The 22,549-nt window shown below is 44.7% G+C and overlaps 2 pseudogenes; one reads left to right on the top strand and one right to left on the bottom strand.

The window, feature by feature from the left end:
* The first annotated feature begins 3,370 nt into the window (after positions 1-3,370).
* The window catches only part of LOC134480311 (partner of Y14 and mago-like), a 30,653-nt pseudogene continuing 11,474 nt past the window's right edge, over positions 3,371-22,549 (top strand).
* Positions 7,798-8,748, bottom strand: Derl1-ps3 (derlin 1, pseudogene 3; annotated as a pseudogene).

Genomic DNA, 22,549 nt, shown 5'->3' with positions numbered 1-22,549 from the left:
ATCTCTTGTATTCTGTTGGTGAAGCTTGTATCTACAGCTCCTTGTCTCTTCTTTTGGTTTTCTATATCCAGTGTTGTTTCCATGTATCCTTTCTTGATTGCTTCTATTTCCATTTTTAATTCCTTCAACTGTTTGATTGTGTTTTCCTGGAATTCTTTCAGGGATATTTGTGATTCCTCTCTGTAGACTTCTACTTGTTTATTTATGTTTTCCTGTGTTTCTCTAAGGGAGTTCTTCATGTCTTTCTTGAAGTCCTCCAGCATCATGATCAAATATGAATTTGAAACTAGATCTTGCTTTTCTGGTGTGTTTGGATATTCCGTGTTTACTTTGGTGGGAGAATTGGGCTCTGATGATGCCATGTAGTCTTGGTTTCTGTTGCTTGGGTTCCTGCACTTGCCTCTCTCCATCAGATTATCTCTAGTGTTACTTTGTTCTGCTATTTCTGACAGTGGCTAGACTGTCCTATAAGCCTGTGTGTCAGGAGTGCTGTAGACCTGTTTTCCTGTTTTCTTTCAGCCAGTTATGGGAACAGAGTGTTCTGCTTTCGGGCGTGTAGTTTTTCCTATCTACAGGTCTTCAGCTGTTCCTGTGGGCCTGTGTCTTGAGTTCACCAGGCAGGTTGCTTGGAGCAGGAAGGTTTGTCTTACCTGTGGTCCAGAGGCTCAAGTTTGCTTGTGGGGTGTTGCTTATGAGCTCTCCATGAGGGCAGCAACCAGGAGGACCTGCGCTGCCCTTTACAGGAGCTTCCGTGCACCAGGGTTCCAGGTGGCGTTTGGTGATTTCCTCTGGAATCAGTAGTCTCTTCTGGTTTCCCAGGCGTGTCTGCCTCTCTGAAGGTTTAGCTCTCTCTCCCACGGGATTTGGGTGCAGAGAACTGTTTATCAGATCGGTCCCTTCAGGTTCTGGCAGGGTCTTGATTTGTTACTTCTTATTGATGATTGTAAAAGAATTCCTAAAATTAGATTAGTATTTTTAAGCTCTTTTACAATAGGACTGCTATTATGTTCTCTCTGATAATCAAAATTGCATTGAGAACTCTGCCATGCTTAAAGTGTCATGAGTTAATTGCTTCTGCAATACCAAGCAGGAACCTACAAATTAGAGCCCATTCTAAGAGGGTATAAACCAATTAACCACAGTTCATAAAAAGGGAATGAGTGATTTACTATAGGTGGAAGGACTGAACATAAAAAATTGACTGGATTTGCTTATAGGAAATTCCACTAATTCCTTTGTCTCAAAAATTACAGCTTTTAACTCTCTCCATGAACCTGTAGAGCCTTTGACAGATGATGACAGGTTATCCTGATAATTCCTCAACAGATATGCATATAAACATTCCCTGTTATCAACTTATTATTCAACTTATGATTTGCATTCCTGTGCAAGCTTGTGGTGAACTTTTTACCATGTGATACTGTGTTCAGAAAGATATACAAATGCTGAGGACAAAGAGAGAGAAAGCTTTTTAGACAGAACTGAACAGAACAGAACTCAAGAAGAACTTAGAAGTAAAGGCATAGTGTTGAAAGTAAGGCCTTGAGAGTAAGGAAAGTATTGTGACATAAGAGCAAGAGGAAAGGAGATAAGAGGAAGAGAGCAAAGAGAACATTTTAAGTGAACTTTTTGGAGGCAAACTTTTGTAGAAACTTTTTGGAGACCTGAATAACTTATAAATAAAGGTTAAAATCACTTGTCAAGGTGTCCCTTTTCCTGAACCTTTAACAAGCAACAGGGAGTTAGAGCTGCTCAGTTCCTGCAGACAGAGAATAAAGGCTACTTTCCTCTGTCCCCTGCTGAGGTGTTAAAGCCAGTGACTATAGTGTCTAGCCTCAAGGAAACTCAGGCAGCTCAGCTACAGTAGTAAAGAGACTTAGGCCTGAGATGGGTGTGATGGTTTGTATATGCTTGGCCAAGGGACTGTCAGCATTAGAAGGTGTGACCCTGTTGGAGTAGGTTTGTCACTGTGTGCTTGGGTTATAAGATTCTCATTCTAGCTGCCCGGAAGCCAGTATTCTGCTAGCAGCCTTCAGATGAATATGTGCAACTCTCAGCTTCTCCTGTACCATGCCTGCCTGTGTATCACCATGTTCCCTCCTTGATGATAATAGACTGACCCTCTGAACCTGCAAGCCAGTCCCAATTAAATGTTGTCCTTAAAAGAGTTGCCTTGGGGTCAGTCCCTGTAGCCACTGCCACCATCCCTCCTCAGCCAGCAGCTAGGGGTCACCTCAGGTCTGGGTCTGCTGAGGACTCTAAGAGGCTGCTGACAGTGCAGTTGGATGCAGAGGGCCAGGTGCTCCTCAAGATATGGTATTGGCTTCTCCATGGGTCCAGCCAGCAGTGTCTCTGTGCTGGGAGTGTTTCTACCACTCCGAGGAGACAACATTCAGAGCTCTTGGACACGGTGACCTTGTGAGAGCTGGCGATAATTTAATTCCATCTCTAGGTTTTCTAAGCACATTGAGAACCGTGATCAGCTTTACTAAGAAAGAGTTTGACTACTGTATCCTCCATGAAGGCTTTACTGCTAAGGACATTCTGGACCTAAGATCAATAATAAAGTTTCTGCCTGTGACAATAGGCTGCTTTCTCTGTTGGGGACCTTGGAGACATTGTAAAGAAGCATCTGGATATTGCCTCTGTATCCTCTGGAAACAGGAATAGAAGAGTAGTCAGTGTTAGGAAGCTGCTGGCTTCTGCCTATGTCCAGAACTGATCTGAATCAGTCCCACAGCTCCCTGCACCCAAATCCTGTGGGGTAGAGAGCTGGACCCTCAGAAGTGCAGTCAATCCTGAGAGTCAGAGGACACAACTACTTTCTGCTCATATTCGTGACACAAGAGGAAATTGCCTAGTGCCATCTGTGCCCTCTGGGCGGAGGGACTTGGGAGCAGTCAGGGGCGGGACACTTCCAGTGCCTGGGCCCAGAGCTGAAATCCAGTCACCACGTGTGACCTCAGATTTGAGAGCAGAGGTGTGACCTCCTCTTCTGTGCCAGGAGGATTCAGGTCACACCAACTCAGGAGCACCCTATGTTCACGTATCCGGCTGAAAGAAAGCAAGTCTACAGGAGTGCTGACACACAGGCCTACAGGAGGGTCAAGCCACTGTCAGAGACAGCCAGACAGGACAACACCAGAGCCAACCTGATGGAGAGAGGCTAGTACAGGAACCTAAGCAACAGCAACCAGGACCACTTGGCATCATCAGAGCCCAGTTCTCTGAGCAAAGAAAATACTGGATCTCCAAATTCCCCGGAAAAGCAAGATTTGGATTTAAAAATCACATTTTATGATGACAGAAGACTTAGGCAACTGTAGCCTCACTGATCTCTCTGGGGTGGGGGGAGCGGGAAGCGAATAGGTTCTGTGGGCCGGCTGAAGTTGAATGTGGACATGAATGAGAATGAAGTGGGACGGGGAGGAAAGACGGCATTGAGGGGGAGAAGGCAGAAAGAGACGGCTGGAGTCGAGCATTTGAGGAGCAGTATGGAAACCTAATGCCGTGGAAAGTTCCTAAAATATACAAAGGTGATCCTACTGAAGTGTTCAAGTAATGGGGGAGACAAATCCCCAAGTGGCCCAAATGATCCTATTAGAGCTGGGATTGGGTTTCATCCAATTGATTGTTGGCCAAAGGGGTCCTATGGAAATCCCCAACAACCCAGGCTGTTTCTATGGAAATCCCCAAACAACCCAGGCTGTCTCCAAGACAGCAGGTTATTCTGCACAGCAAGTCCTGATTGCTGAAAGTGACGTGTGCACAACTTGATAAACATGGAGACAGTACAGGAAGATACTCTTCTGGCTACCAAAAGGGAAACATAAACACCAACCCAGCCACAAACCTGATCTATGATTCTGTTCTGTGTGCAGAATATGCTAGGACAATGGTAGAATAAAGCCTGTGAGAGCAGCCAAGCAATACTTATTTGATCCACTGACCCACTCCATGAAACAGAGTCCATACCCAGCAGTGCCTTGGTAACCAAGAACCAGGCCAGATATCCCAGGGACCTGGGATGAAAGCAAATAGTTCTGATCTGAAAAAACAAAACCAACCAACCAACTAAAAAGCCAATGAAATGACTCCTGATGACATCCTGCTATTCTTACAGGTGAGTGCCTTATTCAGTCATCATCAGAGAAGCAGCCTCCTGTGGTGGATGGAAGTGATGCAGTGAGCCACAGCCAGACATTGTGTAGAGGGAGAAACCTGACTCACACAGCTCTAAATGGGACATCCCCACCAAACCCCTCCCCTCGGAGCTCATATGAGTTCACAGACACTGAAACAGCAGACACGGGGCTATAGCAGGTCTGCACCAGGTCTGCTGCATATGTTACAGCTTTCGGTTCAGCCTTTTACTGAAGCTGAGTGTGTGAACTCATGGGTCTCTGATTCTTGTGCCTTCTCTTGGGCTCTTTTTCTTCTTTTGTTTTGCTGTGTCCAAATTTGATGTGATAGCTCTTGTTTTTATTTTACAGTATGTTTTTTGTCACTTTTATTGTTTAAGAAAAAGAGAGAAAAAGAAGAAGAGCCTGTGTCTTTAATGGGGTCATTGAGCTTCATTTTGTCCTAGCTCTGCTTAGTGTGAAGTTTCTCATACATGAAAGTAAACAAAGCTCTTTTTAAAATATCTTGTTGAGGCATAATTTTTAGGTTATTCTAAAGTTTTTATTTACAAATATATGCAATTTTAACTGATACAACAATCATAAAATATGAGAGTTTTTGATAGAAATATATAAGCAGAATATTGCCAGTATGCTATTTCTTTTTTTTAAATTGTCAAAATAATACATTTAATAAAAGAAAAGAAAGTTGGTTTAAACATGGGTTCCCAAAGCCAACTAAATCACCAGGAAGTTTAAAAACACATAGAAAGGGCATGACAAGACAATTTCTCCCCTCTGATCCCAAATGATTCTCATCATGAAGCAGAAAGGAAACTACAGAGTCTTAAAATATTCAAAATGGAATACAACTGAATCCAGACGTTAATATGTCAGGACATATAGGAGCAAACATAACAACCAATTTGGGCACGTACCCTGTTGTCACCCCAATCCCAATCCAGAGCCACTCTGGAAAGCAAATAAATCCAGCAGATAAAGCAAGCAAGCTTGCCTAAGCCAGGCCTCTAAGACACTACCTGCAAGAAGTCCAAAAAGACCTGTGCCTTTCCCCAAGGGCGAGCAAGTTTCATTATCCAGTACTGTTGCTACTGAAAACGTAAAACGGCAAGGGACCTCACATACAGTTGGCAGTGAAGACACTGCCCATTATTAGCTATCCAAACGGAAGCTCACCTACCCGGAGACTGCAATGTCCTGTCTTTTTCTTATCATCCCCTTATTTCTCTACTAAGACAAAGGTGCACAGCTCTGCTTCCTGGTGTTGACCTATCTTGGAATGAATGCATCACAAGGCCAGGAAGCCATACTCAAACGGCTTCCCTTTAACAAAAACTTGGCATGTGTGTTCTTGTCTGGTGTTCTTACCTAAAGAAATGGTTAATCTAACTCCAGAGTTCCAAAACTCACACTCATGGGTGAAAGCTACAGAAATGCTATAAAGCATAGCACTGTCGGCCCTACTCCTAATTTAAAACCTGTAAACACCCTGCTTCATTAAATAAAGACCAAGCCAATTGTGGTGGAATATGCCTAATTCCGGAACCTGGAGGGCTGAGGCAAGAAGATTCCAACTTTGCAGACAGTCTAGGCTAGTTACCAAAACCCAACTCGCGCACGCTCAGCCGTTTTCTCTCTGACACACAGGCACTCACACACCATCTCCCCCCCCCAACCCCCTGCACCCCCACAGCCCCTCAAGCACGTGCATGCGCACACAGAGGAAAACTCAGTACCAATTTCTTCCAGGAATTCAGACATTCTCTAATACATGAATACCAATCACATACAAAAATGCCTGCTGTCCTGCTAGTCAAAAACTACTGGCGGTCATATAAAACCAATCCAGTGAAGAAAATAACATAAATTACATCGTGAACACGCCATAGCAGAGGTATGGAAACTTAACACAGACAGCCTTCAAGTTGCACATTTTAATTTACAATGTTTACCAGTAAAAAGGATTAGTTACAAAAAGGAAAGCTGTCTGTACAAAATAAGGGTTTTTTTTCACATTCATAAAGAGAACCCACTGTAAATTCTTACCTTGTGAAGTCAACACTCAAACAGCTCACTTTGGTAAAACTATCTTGGAAGGACTAGTAATCCAGGCAAGGTAATAAAATTATCAGCTTCCCAATCCTGTCCAGGAGGAAGAATCTTATGACCATTTTCCCTGTACAGAAAAGCTCTCTGTGCTTGCAGATCCTTAGAAAAGCCAGTGCTCTCAGGAGCCAGCCTGGTACCAGGACGAAGCACAATCTCCTGCTCACACAAATGGCAGTCCTTCCTGAATCTGACAGACACACCTTTATCACAGCCTCAGGTCAGCAGGAGAACCAGGTGGTTCAGGATCAGCCTCTCTCCACTCAAAAGTTCATCATATAAATTAAATATGGAGAGGGTCACATGAGAAAGGGGGAGCTCTTTTTCAAACTCCCACTTCCTAAATAATACACATCACAGTTTTAGTGAGCAGAGAAGGGTAAGTCACCCTGTTTGGGCACATTTCCTCAAGGGAAAAACCAAAGTATCAAAAGCCTTCAGAGCATACTGGCCCCGTCCCACTGCAGCCAACAGCCTGATTCCAGAATAAAAGCATAAAGTAACTGTATAAAGCCCTGGAGCCTTCAGAACACTTTATTTAGTGATAAGCTGAGCTCTGCCGGTAAAAGCCCACCTATAAAAAGAGAGCAGGTCTGATTCACAAAGTGTATACATGCATGACCCAAGGTAATGAAGACCTTCAAATGTAAATGATCCTAAAGCTATTGGAACCTCTAATTATGAGTGACCTGTTCAGATGTGCCTCCATTAGCCTTAAAAACTGACTGACACCCATCTGAAGAGGTACTTCACTTAGCATTATCATAAACACTTGACCAGAAAAGGCATGGTCCAAAAACCAATTAATTAAAAATTTAGAGTCTGAACCTCTCTCCTCCACCAACTGAGTGAACACACATCCGCAATGAGGACCAAATGGAATCAGTGCCTCCAGGGACGTGTGTCTGTCTGGCCATGTGATCAGGAACCTCCTAACACAGCACAGCACAGTACAGCTGCTCTGGGCACACAAGGCCAGTTCACCCCATGAAGAAACACAAGGGACCACGTTTAAACTCATCCCCTGTGTCAGGAGCAACTCCACTATGGTTTTGATCGCTCAGCTCAGAGGGATAGGAGGGCGGAGCAACAAGTCCTAACCCTCGTTACTCCCAGTCCGGGTCCTCACTGACTCAGAGGTCCTTTGTGTATAAATACGTGAAAGGCAGCAATGGCGGCACTGCTGACAGGCTGATGAGGCCCCACAGCGGAGAAAGTTCTTCCTCTGCTGCTCCAGTCTTCTCCCTACCGTCACAGTCCTGCAGTGATGGCCAAGGACCATGTGTGAGCCAGCTCTTTGTGACCAAGCTTTGGCAAGTCAGTAAGTTTGTCAAAGGCAAAATCCTTCTGTGGACAATGCTAGCTGCAGCTCCGGGGACGTGAGAGAGGAGAGGGCCCTCTGACAGGATTTGGCTCATCAGCCCCGCTTGCCCACTTCATTATGCATATGGAAGGGGAGAGGAGAAGGCACCACAACATGAGTCAGTTCTGAACTCTGCACAGCTGACATTTGTTCTTCACAGCAGAAAGGACTTGAATGAGAATCATGAAACTTGAGGAACACTTGTATTTTCCTTCGGGATTTAAAAATGTGTCTTGTACCAAAAGACTACATTCAGCGTGGGTCAGGTCCACGAGCGGCAGCAAGAGCTCGGCCATTAAGCGTGCCCAGCACTGGGAGGAGACTGTCATCTGCTTAGCATGGCTGGTGAGCAGGCCAGGGCTGCTTCTCACCGCTCTCCAAGTCGGAAGCCCTGGCCCCAGTTGTGTCTCCTGCCTCCGCCATTCTGATCAGCAGCTCGCCTCATGCTTGCAGGGCGCACACCAAACCCCGACACCCCTCCTCTCCTGCTGGGTAGCCAGTGGTACAAAAACTGAGGTGTGGACAGGAAATTCCTTCCTCTCAAATCCATTGGGTATCTGAACATCAGGAAGAAATGAAGATGTCCGACAAGGTTTCCAATGAGCTCATTGATGACCGAGCCTCCAATGATATAGTTGAATCCGAGGACAACCCAAGGTAAGTAACAGGCTTAATTCGTGTTCCAAACCAAAATGATAGAATCAGGTCTCTGTTCAGTTGGGCCCAGATGTAAAGTACTGACATGATTTGAGGAATCATCAGCAACTGCATATCCATGGCTAAGCCAGTAATAGTAATGCAAATCCAGTTGAAGAGAAGCATGAATAAATAGTCTGCTGGCCTCCTGTCAAAAGCTCCTGCCTCAAGCCGTGTAGAATACTTATATAAGAAATTTAAATTGACCAAATAAAGAAATCCAGTTCCAGGCCCCACGGGGAAATAAAAGGCGGCAGTGAACGGCCTCCATATCTGGAAGCGATAGAGGAAGGCTTCGGGCCAGAGGAAGAAGTAGGCCGGGCTGATAATAGCGAGCTTGCCGATCAAGGGGACCGCGACTGTGGCAGCAAACCAGTAGTGCGTGATGGCGGGGAAGCTCCTGAACCTGTCCCTGATGTCCGACATGGTCGCCTGTCAGGTGGACGGCTGAGCAGCCCTGCATGTCCTCCTGTGCCCACCCCGCGCTTCGCAGCCGGCTGCCAGTGTGCTATTTCTTGTCACCTGTTACTGGATTCCTTGGCATTGAGTGGGATGAGTACAGATTGAATCTAGGGACTGGGACGTGCAAGCAAAGTGATCTCATGCTGGAGCCAGCCCTCTTTTAACGGCAATAAAGAAGGTTTGTACAGCCTGAGTTTAATTAAGATAGAAGTAAGCAAGAGATCAGACTCCTCAGCAGAGGACAGATGCAAATCGAGAAGGCATCTTTCCTGAGGGAGGCTTTTTCCCCACTGGTGTGAAGACTTGGGAAGAGACAAGAGTGCCCTGTAGGTCCTCCTGACTTGTTTGGATGTGGAAGGGCTGGTTGGTATACAGCCTGTGACATAAAACCCATGCCTAGGACACACCTGCCCTCAGAGTCCTTGTAGAAAGAGCACGCACTTGTGAATCTCGGTGAGGAAGAAATCAAGAAGTGGACACCATTTCTGGCCATTTTAGGACATGCCTGTGAGAATAAATCCACCCAGGGCTCTCTTTTCCTCACTATCTACCTACCAAGAGGACTAATATTTATCACCGCTAAGTTGCCCTTTGAACTCACTACACAGCCTATGCAGGCCTTGAACCTGGGATCCTCGTGTGTAGGGTTATGGGCTTATGGCACCAGGCTAGACTCGTTCAAAGCTTCTATTCAAGTGTGACACTTATTCGATAAGTACTCAACATTACTGCACAGAGAATCAGGGGAAATAGTAGCTCAGACGTCAGCAGCCTGTTGACTTGACCACCCTTGGAACCTCACAAGCTGTTGCTTAGATGGCTCTCTGAACAGACTGAGGATCACTGTAGAACAGGCAGCCAGGAGAACCCTGAATACACAACAGTAAACACGGCTGCATAAGGAGTCCATGGCTTTCTACAAAAGAGAGTCTGAGATCCAGTCTCTACACTGGAGATTTAAAGCTAGGGCAACAGAGTCGGTGGAATGAGATAACTCTGATCAAGACAAGGGTTCCAGTGGACCATGTTCAAAAGCTCTCACATATTTCACTGAGGGGGCTACCATGGCTTGGCCACCAGAAGCCGTATAAGACCCATGAGTTTGTGGAGCTTGATGGGTCTGTGGAAGATCATCTCCCCATGAGAGCATCACACTTGTGTCATATAATCATGGCCAGCATGGTCTGGTTTGTTTAGACCAGTGAAGTGTGTGTCATTCCTGAGCGATGAGAATACAGATATAGCATGTGCTTTCCTTGCTCTCCCTCGAGCAAGCAATGTCCCTGGTAGTGGCTGCTCAGTGTGTGGAAGTCAGCTCCACAAAGGCATAAAGCAAAGAAAGAAACGAGCATGGTTTCCTGTAACCCAATTCCACTTTGGGGTTGTTGTCTGGAACACAGTCTGGCTGCTGATCTTACTTGGAACTGGAAGAGATCGCAATATGACACTAACCTCAGAAGAGACTTTTGTGCTTTGGGTCCCTTACCTCACAAACTCAGTTCCACAGAAGGCTAAGGTTTAGCCAGGGGCTGATAGTATTTAGCAGGAGAAAACAAGGCGACTCCTCAATTTCTTAAGTACCAAACATACACACGCACGCACACAGGCATGCATGCACGCATGCACGCACAAACCCAAATCCCATGGTTGCTATTCGTTTCATCGGATAATCTATCCCCAAGTAGCCTGATGTTCCCAAGAACATTCTGTGCTACAACATCTCAACAGGTGTTTTCTGTAATCTTTTACCTTCTACTCCAAAGTTCTGCTCAGTTTGAGAAAGTTCTGTGGACCGCTGCTAAGAGACTTTCTTCTTCAATGTTTGAATCACCATTAAAACAGCAAGAAGCAGCAAGTGGAATTGAATTCAGTAATGTCATTTACTTAAACCAATTGATCCTAAACATTAGTTCAACATGGAGCCATAAAACTATTTCGGTATTTATTTCTTCTGTTGTGCTAAATACTTGGAATATGAGACATATTTATTCTTCCAGCATAGCTCACTCTGAAGTAGCCACATTGCAAGTACTGGGCAGCCACAGGGCTGGTGGCCATGGTGTTGCTAGTGAGCCCCAGAGTTTATGGTTCAGTAATGTGGTTCATTATACTACCACAAGTGTGAGATCTCCTTGAAAAGTTTGTTTTAATTTTTAAAGATTTCGTGTATAATTTAGTGTAAAATGTTTTTGCTTCAATTCTTACTGTATTATTTGCTTCTGTAGAAAGTTAGTTATTACTGTATTACTTATTTGGAAAAGGAATGATGTTAGCCCCATGGCTCTGATTCTTGCTAGTATATTATCTTGATCGCAAGAAGAACTGAGCCAGGGCCTGGAAATTTCTGTTTAAACTTGAGGAGAGAAGATGAGTTAGAAACCTGTAAGTCATGTGTATTTGTTGAGCTCCCTTTCCAGAAATGAGGCTCTCTCCAATTTACCTTTGAAAACTCTGAGTTCTAAGACTCCTGTTAGGATGAGCTTTCCTTTGGGAGGGTTGGGCTGAATTTTATTATTGTTGATTTTTATATGTGTGTGGGGGTGTAGTGAGCACACAGGCACACATTTGTTTGCACATGCATGTGCCAGAGCACACAATGTAGATGTTACAAGAATGTTGAAGAAGTCATTCTCACCTTCTGCCATACAGAATCTGGGAATGGAACTCCGGCTGTCAGTGATGATGACAAGTGCCTTTACTTCCTGAGCCATCTCACTAGCCCCACCAGTGAGATATGCTAAGAAAACGTGGCCTTTTGTGTTGTTGCCTGTCAAGTAATCTGCCAAGTATTTGGACCCACTATTTCCAAGGCAGAGAATAGCTCTTCTCTGTCCCACACCCTGCCCCCATGGCTGGCCATCTAAACTCCCTGTGCTATTTTTGCCAACTTGATACAAACTAGAGTCGTCTGGAAGCAGGAACATCGGTTGAGGAAATGTTTCCATCTTCCTGGCCTGTAGGTGTAAGACTCTCAGAGAGAATCTTCCCTCAGGAGGGAGATCCTCAAGCCCCAATGACCAGTCCGAGTCCACAGGCTGCAATCTGCAAGAGGATTTTTATTGATCAGGAAGCACAGGTATCTGTGGGTGTCCCAGTCAATTTGGAAGACTGGCGCGCCTAGCAGAACCAGGGACGGGTTTTTATAGTGTATTGGAGAGCAGAAGCAGGCTTACAGAAGCAGATGCACGGTTACAGGGATGTGATTGGTGGAGTAAATGAGGCATACGTGTATGATACCTATTTTGGCTATAATCATAACAGTGAGTTAGCAAAAAGTACATGGTGGTCAGGGCTTCCGGGGGGTCAGGGACTGTTTCTTTTTCCTACCAGGTGGCCCATGGAGCAGTGCCCATAATTTAGTCTGGTTTCTGCATTTTGTTTTCTTTTCTGGTCTGTTTCGTCTAAATGATGGGTCAGTTTGTCCCACATATCTAAAAACTTACTTTTTACTTCTATAGTTGAGGGCCTTGGGCTTGTACAATTCCCTTTCTGGGAGGGGGTCTTTCATAGGAATGTCTCGGTAGATTGTCTTGATTGTTGACTGGTGTGGGAGGCCCCTGTCCGCTCTGGGCAGTGAAGTACCTGGGCGTGTGGTTCTGGGAGGTATAAGGTAGGCAGCTGAATGTGATCCTGGAGAGAAGCCAGCAAGCAGCACTCCTCCACAGTCCCCACCTCTGCTCCTGCCTGAGTGCCTGCTTGGCTTCCCACAATGATCAGACCTGTGGGTCAAATAAATCCCTCCTCCCAGAGTTTACATGGTGTTTAACATAGCACTACAAAGCAAAGTAGGCCCGCCATCATGGCTGAACAGCAACTAGCAGAAGATGTTCCCTGGTTGAGTTGCTCAGTGGACTCTAAGACACCCACGGCATGTGTGCTAATAAAGGGTTGCCTGAGTTTTAGAGATCCAAAGTCAAGAAGTTGTTAGCCATGGCTGTCTGTGAAGAGGATTCTGAGAGATTTCCTCTTTGCCATTCATGTTGGAATCTCACTGTTTCCCTCACAGCAGGAATAAAGTCTAGAGCTCACCACTTGTGAGTGAGTGGTAGGGTTCTTCAGAGTCCAGAGTAATTATCTGAACACGAGAAGGGGAGGGGAGGCGAGAGGAAATGTCTTGCTTTTATCCAGTGCTCAGTCAAGTCAGCCCTGGACAAATGTATATATAAAAAGCACTAAGTGAGATCAGCAGGTTGGGTATGTGTGTGTCTGGGTGTGTGCTCACGTGCATGTGTGAATTCTGGGAAGTTATTTTTGAGGTGTTTTTTTTTCTTATTTCATTTTAATGTAGCTATTTTGTGTGGGGGAAGGGAGCACATAGGCACAAGGAGGACAGAAGATAACTTGTTAGAATCAGCTCTGGTCTCCTACCGTGTGGATCTTAGGGAATTAAACTCAAGTTGTCATATGCCTGTGGCCAACACTGGCCTTCACCTACTAAATCATTTTAGGAGTCTTGTTTTTGAGATAAGTATTAAGTGAGAGGATTTCGAAGGTTCCTAAATATAATGAAAACCAAACCAACATTTAAAATAATTGATACAATTACTTAATTTGAATTCACTTGCATCTCTTTTCATACTTAAAGCCATAAATTATGGAGTCTCTCTGAGTTTATCTCCTACCTGGAAGCAGGGCCCCAACACCCGTAGCACAGTGAAGGACAGAGGCTGCCTGTTCTGCCTCTGTGAGAAGCAAGAGAGGGCTGTACTTCCTTGCTTTCTTCTCTGGCGTCTCCTAGAAGTGACTTATGAGGCTTTCTATATTGAAATGCACCATGTGCCACCATGATGTCTGAAGCACCTAACCCTACAGGGTAACCCTGTGATGGATGAAGAAACAGGCTCAGTTGAAGCAAAGTTTCTGGAAACCATCGGTTCTAAAGCAGGAGAACTTTTATTGTTAACCAGCATTATGTTTCCCTTTGCCGCCCTCTCTGACCATCAGATATCTCCAAGCACTTAGGGTCACTCAAGTATTTTGTCAGTCGCTCTCTTGTTCTGAGTACGTGCCTTTGTTGATTGGGCTGGAGAATATGCTTCAGTGCCCAGATTCCAAGTGGAAAGAGCCAAGCTGCTGTAGCATGGGGACCTCTGGAAACAACTTTGAGCTCTGTGGTTGGGTGAGCCATGTGCTAAGCCTTGCTGCTTGGTTGAAGGTGAATAGAATTCTGGGAAGAGCAGTATTGGAATATTTCTGATGTTGTGCTGGAAGACCAGGTTTTCAAAAAAAAAAAATCTTTACAAATGGAAGCAGGGATGTGGGGCGCTGCCTCCGGAGTTGAGAGTACTTGCTGATTTTACAGAGGACCTGAGTTCAGTTCCTAGCACACAAATCAGATGGCTCAAAACCATTCCATTTCCAGAAGACCCAGTACCATCTTCTGTCCTGTGTGGGCACCTGCATATATGTGATATATGCTCAAACAGGAGCACTTGAACCAGTGCACATGTATGCACAGGTGCACATGTTTGAGCGTAAGCACACACAGACACACAGACACACAGACACACATGTACACACATACACACAAACATGTACACACACATATACACAGAGAGCTTGAAAAAGAGTATAGCATGTGGTTTGTATACTTTATATAATTATTTTAAGGACCAAATTAAAGTGTTTGAAAATATATCAGCACTTCTTACAATAGACTTTCTTTTAAATAGATGTTATGGTGTTTTCTGCCCACCTCACTCTCTCCTGGGGAGAGCCACTCTCAAATTTCCTTCCTGGGAGTGGTATTTGTATAAAAGTCCCTGGCAACAGAGCCTGTGTTTTTCTCACACAGAATTTCATGAGTTAGCAAAGGTCTTCTGGTTTTAAGGAACAGAATAACCTCAGATTGTTTAAAATTTTATTTGTTTGCCTGTTTAGTTAATGAGTGCTCTGCTGCATGTACACGGGGATGCCAGAAGAGGGCACCAGATCCCCTCACAGACAGATGGTCCTGAGCCACCAAGTGCTTGCTGAGAGTTGAACTCAGGACCTCTGGAAGAGCAGCCAGTGCTCTCAACCATCTCTCCAGCCCCCAGAGAATATTGTTATCCTAGAAAAACGAACCTGGCAGAAATTGAAGCTTTGCCCATTTACTTACCTATTTAGTGTAATTTGAAATTTTAAAACTTCTTTATGATCGCCCAGGAGGGCCTGAGCACTTTTGTTCAATCCTTAGTAGGAAGCAAGGAAGCAATTATAGTTGTTTTCTTGGCTATTTTTAGTTCAAGGAGTTTATGCCTCCAGCAGAGCACAGGGAAAGCCACCATGCTTGGACCAAACCAGCTGCCAGGTTCCTCTCTTCTTCCTGCAGAGGAGAAAGTTCAACCTCAGAATGTACTATTTTGCTGCTGAATTTATGTGGTTTGAAGGTTGAGATCCTAGAGAGCTGAGTAAAAGTAGGGTATTAGCTCTTAGAAGTTTATCTCCATGTAAAACACCTGCAATCTTTTGTTTCTGCTACACCCACCGCTCGGTCTGTGAGGGCATTTTCAGAGGATTTGCTGACACAGGACGGTCCACCTGAGTGTGAGCTGCATCATCCCATAGGCTGGGGTCTCATCAGAGTAAGGGGGAGCAAGGACAGCAAGCCTAATCCCCTTTTTATTCTGTTCCTGTGTGCTGACGTGGGCTGAGCTGTTGAAAAAATGCCTGCAGCTAGATCCTTCCCAGTGTCTCCAATAGGAGTGGGTTGCATGGCCAGCTCTGTGACAAAGGTGTTTCCTCCAGCAGTGAATACTTTCACTATGACATCAGAAGCAGGAATAGCCATCGAGTCAACTGCCACAAGGCTCCAACTTAGCCTGGAGTTCTTGTCTATGCCTCAGTTTATATGGAGTCTCTGCCTGACTCTGAACTTTCAGATCTGGTAATTCTTCATAGAGAGGACTGCCCTGTGACCTGTGGGCTGTGTTTATCAATCGGGCCTACGCACTTGCCATGCATTAGAGCCTTCTAGAGACCCTCAGTGCAGAAGACATGAAGGAGCTCAGTGCAGTAGAGCAAGCCTGCGGATTGGGTGGGAGGTTTGGGGGCCGGGGGAAGATAATGGGGCTTGGATCTTTTTGAACATTTATTTCATTTCTGGTTATGTCTGCATGTCTATGTGGATCCATGCCTGTTAGTGCAGGTTCCTGGAAGGTAGAGGCATCCAATCACCTGCAGTTGGAGTTACAGACAGTTGAGAGCCACCTGACCTTAGTGCTAAGAATCAAACCTGGGTCACCTGGAAGAGTCACAAACGCTCTTAACTGCTGAGCCATCTCCCCATCACCCAAGACTCCAGCTTTTACACTAAGGCAAATGACAAACAAGGAACACAATCTCACTGACATTTTACAGGAGCTACTTTGGCTGTTGTAATCCACTACTATGGAGCAACGCAAGGAGCAGGGAGACTACTCAGGAAGCCATCACAGCTGAGGTCAGCTATGAGGACCTGGTGGGGCTGAGCAAGAGCAGAGAGGGTGAAAAGTGGACGGAGGCTCAGGACACTTGGATCACACACACTGTGGACCGTGGTACACTGCCTGGGACATGAGAGGAAGAAGGAGTGGGGAGTCAGGTAAGACTTTGACCTGGTAAACAGGAGGCTGGACTTGCCATGGACTCAGAAGTAGAAGACTGGGTCCATCAAGGTTCAGGAATGGCTCTGGCTAGTTTGGGACAAGCTAAGTTTTGAGAGATCTACCAGACACTGGAGTTCCCAGGGGAAATGAACAACTGGCTATGCGTCTGGGGACAGTGCCTTTGGATCACACAGGTCAGCATGCCAGCAGGCAGCTAGAGCCATGAAAATGCATGGGAAGGGAGAAGAGAGGAGATGAGGAACAAGGGTCTGTGTGGTTCCTCACTCCAGGGGAGAACAGTGGGGAGACTTCGGAGTCCTCAGCAGAGCAGGGTTCCTGAAGACCAAATGGAGAGCAGATACAAAACAATGGAGCGGCCAGTATGAAAACAGATTCATGACTAACAGCCACTGGATTTAGGGATGTAGCAGTCACTGCTAATTTGAACAAAAGCAGTTGGTTACACAGTGAGTCAACTGAGAATGCAAAAGGGGGATAGGACACAGAAAGGGATCTTCCAGGGAGTTCTGCTCTAAAAGATTGGAGAAGGTGGGGTATTAGCTGTGGCAGTGGGGTTGACAAAGGTGTTTGTTTGTATAAGAAGATAGGTAGCACATAATGTTTAAAATGGGAATTGTGATGACTGTTCTTGCTTGCGGAACTGATTGTATTAAGCACCTAGGAGATTAGTGAAGATGCCTCTGAGTAGCTGGGATGCTGTCTCAGAGAGGATTAGCTCACCATGCATGTGGGTGGCACTCAACAGGCTGTGGGTTCCAAGTGAAATAAAGGATGTTGGGAGATAGGTCAAGATTACACTCTGGTTCCTGGCCCCCATGTTAATTGGCTGTTCCTCTACTGAAGCTTTCCTCCCAACCTAGCTTTCTCTCCACAGGAACCAGCTGACCTGGACTGAAACCACAAGCAAGGAAACAAAAGCAAAAGATGTCCCTCCCTTATGTAATTTCTAACAGATAGTTTGTCCCACCAGCAAGTCTGACAAACACAAGACTAACACTGGCATTCATGGGCTGGGAGTTTAACAGAAGAGAAAGAAATGGCTTCAGATAAAGGCAGCACCGTTCACAGATGGGGACACAGGATCCTTGGGACACTTGCCCGAGGGAGTTTCCAAAGCTTCTTTTCTGACCATTTCTGTTTTCTCTGAAAAACACGCCAATGGCTGAAGGCACAGATAGGGAAAGAGAGTGAGGAAGATGGAGAGTAGCCACTGTCATGTAGGAAAGTGTAGGACAGAGTCTGAATGTCTAGACTAGGGAACAACACATATACACTCGAAGGACAACTTAAAGGTCGTAGGTATTGGTAAGTTTCCTCTGGCCATTTCTCCAGTAGCACGTGTGCAGGTTTAGAGAACACTCAGGGAGTCACCTTTGAAAAAGGATTTCTTATGCATGTGTTAGTTCAGGGAGTAACCAGGTCAAGGACATGGCCCTGAGGCTTGGGTACAGTAGTCACCTACATTGTTGGAAGAACACATCTTTCAGAACTGTGGTAACAGAGCACTGTTTACATTTCCTCACATGGGCCCCATTCCGCATGCTTTTCAAATTATTGTGGAAATGAAATGCAAGATAGAAACGAGGACGGACTCTGCTCTTCATTAATGTGGAATTAGGAAGTGCTGGGCTCCCCCACTGGCAGAGGAGAGCCCGATGGGGTGGGCTGGATTCCTTGTTGCTATGAACTACAGTGATGACTTAGTATGTTCACAGTTTTAGCAAGAGCTGAGTGAAATGAAGGCTATGGATATCATCTGTGCCCCCTTCACAGAACCATAATGAGGGGGTGGCATGTGGGTGGAAGTGTTTTTGCTGCACAATTAGAGTCTCCAATGCCCCTGCTCACACTTCCTTTTATTAAGAAGCTCAATAATTTAATGAATGACGTGGAATTCTGCTTTGCTTTGTGATTTGAATCCACCTAGTCTTTTGTGTGTGTACAGCATTGATGTGTACAAGAAGCAGTGCTGGCAAGAGATGCTCTTAAATGATCTTTCACCTATTTTAAGAATATCTGGGATCTTTTGTGGGAAGGGAAGTGATATGGCACATGCGGCCTGTCCCTGGGACCACATAAACTTTTAGCGTCTTGGGTCTGCAGTTGGGAAGTAGTGCTCTTGGAACCTCAGTTTCTGCATCTGGGAAATAGGGTGATGACAATTTTGGGGGCTGTGCCCATGAGACTGATGATGACCATGCTTGCAGAGGAGCATGGGTATTATTTATTGTCCTTGCTGTGGTTGGCAGTGAAGAGAGGAAGAGTTGGGGATCTGCCCCGCCTTGCTCCAGAGGACTGACCATCTTAGTTTAATTAAAAACTTTATGTTTGCTGAAAATTTTATTCTTAACCAGTCATTTCTTCTGCAAACCCTTCCCATATTCAAGATATGAGGTGATTTAATTGGTCTCCTTGCACGTAACTAAGAAGGAGATTGTCGACCAGTTTGGTAAGAAAACAGCTTATATACAGTATTTAAGGATGGAGCTGCTCTCTCCCATACATAAGCCATTAGCCATGCGGCCATTTAAATGCAAACCTGTCACAGTGAAATAATATAAAAAATTTGCCTTCTCACTTGCACGTGCTACATTGGAGTATTTGAGTATTTGGTCACCACACATTGCCGGGTGGCTGCAGCACTCAACAATGAGGACAAAGAACATTTCTGTCACTTTTCTGTTGCCCTCAGGCTAATGCCCTAAATAAAGTTTCTTAAACATACAGGAGAAAACCATAGAGATCAGGGCACCTTGTCAAAAAAGACAAGGTGCCTCAGTAAACAGTGACGTCATAAATTTGCAAAGAATCAAATTGCACTTTGCTGTAATGATGCCACGAAATTGAATAAAATTGCCCATAAGTTTTTTTATGGAAGGTGTGAGAAGAAAATAAATATTTTAAACTATTTTAGAAGCTTTGACCGTATACATCATTTTTCATAGCAGAAATTCATGCAGTCAATAAATATTTATCAGGTTCATATCATGTGCTATCCTCTAAGTGAGGGAAGGGGTGTGGTATATGAGAGAGGAGTGTTCAGGGACATGTGGAGGGAAGTAGACTGGATAACACTGGGAATATAGAGAAGGAAGTAGATTTGGGAGAGCAGGATTATGCTGGTCCCCCTTAGATAGGAGATTTGAGCAAGCCTTGAAGAGTGGTCGTGGTGGGGCTCTCTGAAGAAGAGTGTCTTCAGAGGGTATTGTGTCCCTGAAACTGGAGTTAAGGTGTTTGGAAGTCACCATGTGAGTGCTGGGTAACAAACCTGTGTTATTATAAAAAATAAAAATGTTTTTTTTATTCCCCACTAGTATCAACACACATGGCATCTGTGGGATATTTTCATCTCAGTCAGCAAATATCTCACCTGCTAAGCTCCCTCCCATCTCACACTGCTGATGGCTACTCTCTGAGACCGGCAGCAATCTATCTACCCATCAAGTCCCCAAGGCAGGTTGTTTCCACACCAGGCACACACATCCCAATTCCGAGCCAGGCATGGTGCTTCCTGCCATCACACCTTCTCTTGAACTCAATTAAGTCACCACATGAAAGAACACATCACATAATAACCTCTGATCCAATTGATAACATAATTTGCCCATCTAGACATCACAAAGTCCTGTACATACCCATCCCTTGGAAATATTCACTATAACCTGTATCTATGCACAGAAAAGAATCTTAACATCTGTGCCATGTTCTCCCAAGTCCTTTCCCTCCCTCTGACACCTTCTTTCCTGCTTCTCCTTCACTTCTAAAGAGAGTTCCCACTTCCCTTCCTTCTTGTCCAATGACAGGCCTTGTTTTTTCTTGCCTGCCTTCACCTGCAAAATACCATCAACCTATAGACCTGCATCCTCTGTAATTGTACCAAGCATTCTTAACCACTTAGCCAACTCTCCAGTCCCGACTTGTGCAGTTTCGTGCTCAGTCTTAAGGAAGAGTGGGCTGTCATGGAGAAATAGCATTGGAGGTCAACCTTTAGAGTTGTGAGCTAAATTACCTAATCTGTTGTTCATAAATTACATAATCTATGGCTTTTTAGTACAAGGAAGAGATTAAGATTAAAAGAGTAGAGTGCTCTTTTCACCTGAGTACAGGAAAGTCGCCTCTTAAATGAGGGTCATATTATCTGCTATGGGGAAGGAAAATGGGAAATCTAGGAAAATTTTCCTAGATGTTATAGTTTGTGAAGGGAAGAAGGGAAGGTGAGAATTACATTTCTTATGCTGCTGTTTTTACTAAAGCTAAGGGGTCCTGGGTTGGATAGTGTGTTCTAAACCAACCCAAGAAGGCTGGTGTGAGACAAAAACAGACATTTAGGGTTCAAAAACTTACAAGAGCTTTTCAAGGTAAAACTATCAAGACTGGGAGTGATGGCATCCACCTACAATCCCAGCACATGAGAGGCTTAGATAGGGAGTTCAAGGTCAGCCTGGGCTATGGAAGGAAGGAAAAGCAGAGCAAGTCTTTCTTGGAGATATATATATATATATCTATATATATATAGGCTTCTCTATATGGGGTGCAACTTTGCCTGGAGTTGTATAGATGGTTGGATACAAATGTATGGAGATCACTTCAAAAATAAGACATTTAAAATAGAATAACATAAAAACTAGCAGACTAGCCAGGCCTGGTGCCACATGCATGCCATGTAATACTAAAAGCACATTATAATACTTGCAAGCACGCAGAAGTTGGGCAGAAGTAGAAGTAGAAAGATCAGGAGTTCAAGGTCAGTCATGGATACTCCAGGTCTTGTCTTAGAAAAATTAAAAGAAAAACAAATAATATGAAAGATTAGTAATTAGTATTTATATAAACCCTACAGACAGATAAATCACCCACTAAATTCTAAACACTGCTTTCAAACATGGGAATAATTCAAATCAGGCTGCAAATTATCACCACCCTGGTAGCATCAGATGTTCTAAGGAAAGACATCCTGATGCCTTTTGTCCCTGGGAATAGAGGTTCCAAGGAATTGCATTTTTCCAAGGAGTCTCCTTGGGGAAAAAAGAAGAAGAAGAAAAGTAAGGAACTTGTTCCCTGGAAAGAGATTTCAAAAGGAGAGAGTGCCACTGAGACAGTGCCAGGATCAACAATGGGTGGGATGGACCACATCCTGACCACTTTGTATTCAAGCCTAATCCTGTGCAGGAGCCTGAAGATGGACTTGGCTGGATGAGTCAGTGGGTCTCATTATTTGGTTTGCTCCTAATGTGGCTAGTTGTATATGTACACACACACACAACACACACACACACACAAACACACACGCACAGACACACACACACACACCACACACACACAGACACACACACACACACACACACACACACACACACACACACATGCACAGACACACACACATTTGGTGGTCATTGATCCAAACTTGTTAGAGCTCCCAGGGCCCAGACGTTGACTTAAGGACTTGGGTTAACAGAGGACACTTTTCTCAAGGTGTTTGCTATTTACTTGAGAGAAAGCTGAAGAAATGTGGAATTACACGTCATGCTTCTAGAAACTCTGGATCTTATTGTTAAGAGCTGAGTAAAGCAATGTGTTGGGACTCAGAAAACACAAATACTTCAAAGTGAAGCCTGGTGGTTTTGTTTTTTTTTTTTTTGTTTTTTTTTTTTTGTTTTTTTGTTTTTTTTTTTCCTTTTTTAATTAACAAGCCGGCTTCAGGAGCCCTGGCTTGCAGTCCTCCTTTGAACCTGAAATAAAAGCTAAGAATCATTCCTGAAGCTCCTTTATCTGTGTAAAGGTCCTAAGGATGAACTCCCTGAAGGGTAACAAGCAGGAGACAAGAGGAGAGCTCACGCCCATAGATCCCAGGCAGACTGTGTTCCCAGATGCTGTCACTTCTATGTGCCTGGCCCATGTCCCCTATACATCATTGACTTCTCCTCTGAAATTGGTGTGGCCTCACTTCTGTCCTCCTCATAAAGAATCCTTAAGCCACAATCGTCAGGGCTCATCTCTGAGTTTCATGCTCAGCGTGACAGCTGTCTACTTGCACATTAGTAATTCTGTTCCTTTATTTCTGCCAATTGTTGATTTGTTTCTTCAAACTCAATTAAAAGCCCCAAAGAGTGGATGGGAGGAAGGTCAGTCTCTAGACTTGCACACCTGCAAGGACCTTAATCGGCATCTTTCTCTGCTCTGTCTCAGCACCA

Source organism: Rattus norvegicus, chromosome 9, assembly GCF_036323735.1.
Source record: "Rattus norvegicus strain BN/NHsdMcwi chromosome 9, GRCr8, whole genome shotgun sequence".
In the NCBI taxonomy this organism is placed as follows: domain Eukaryota; kingdom Metazoa; phylum Chordata; class Mammalia; order Rodentia; family Muridae; genus Rattus; species Rattus norvegicus.
Note: the sequence above shows the minus strand (reverse complement) of the source record. Positions and strands in the feature narration are given on the sequence as shown.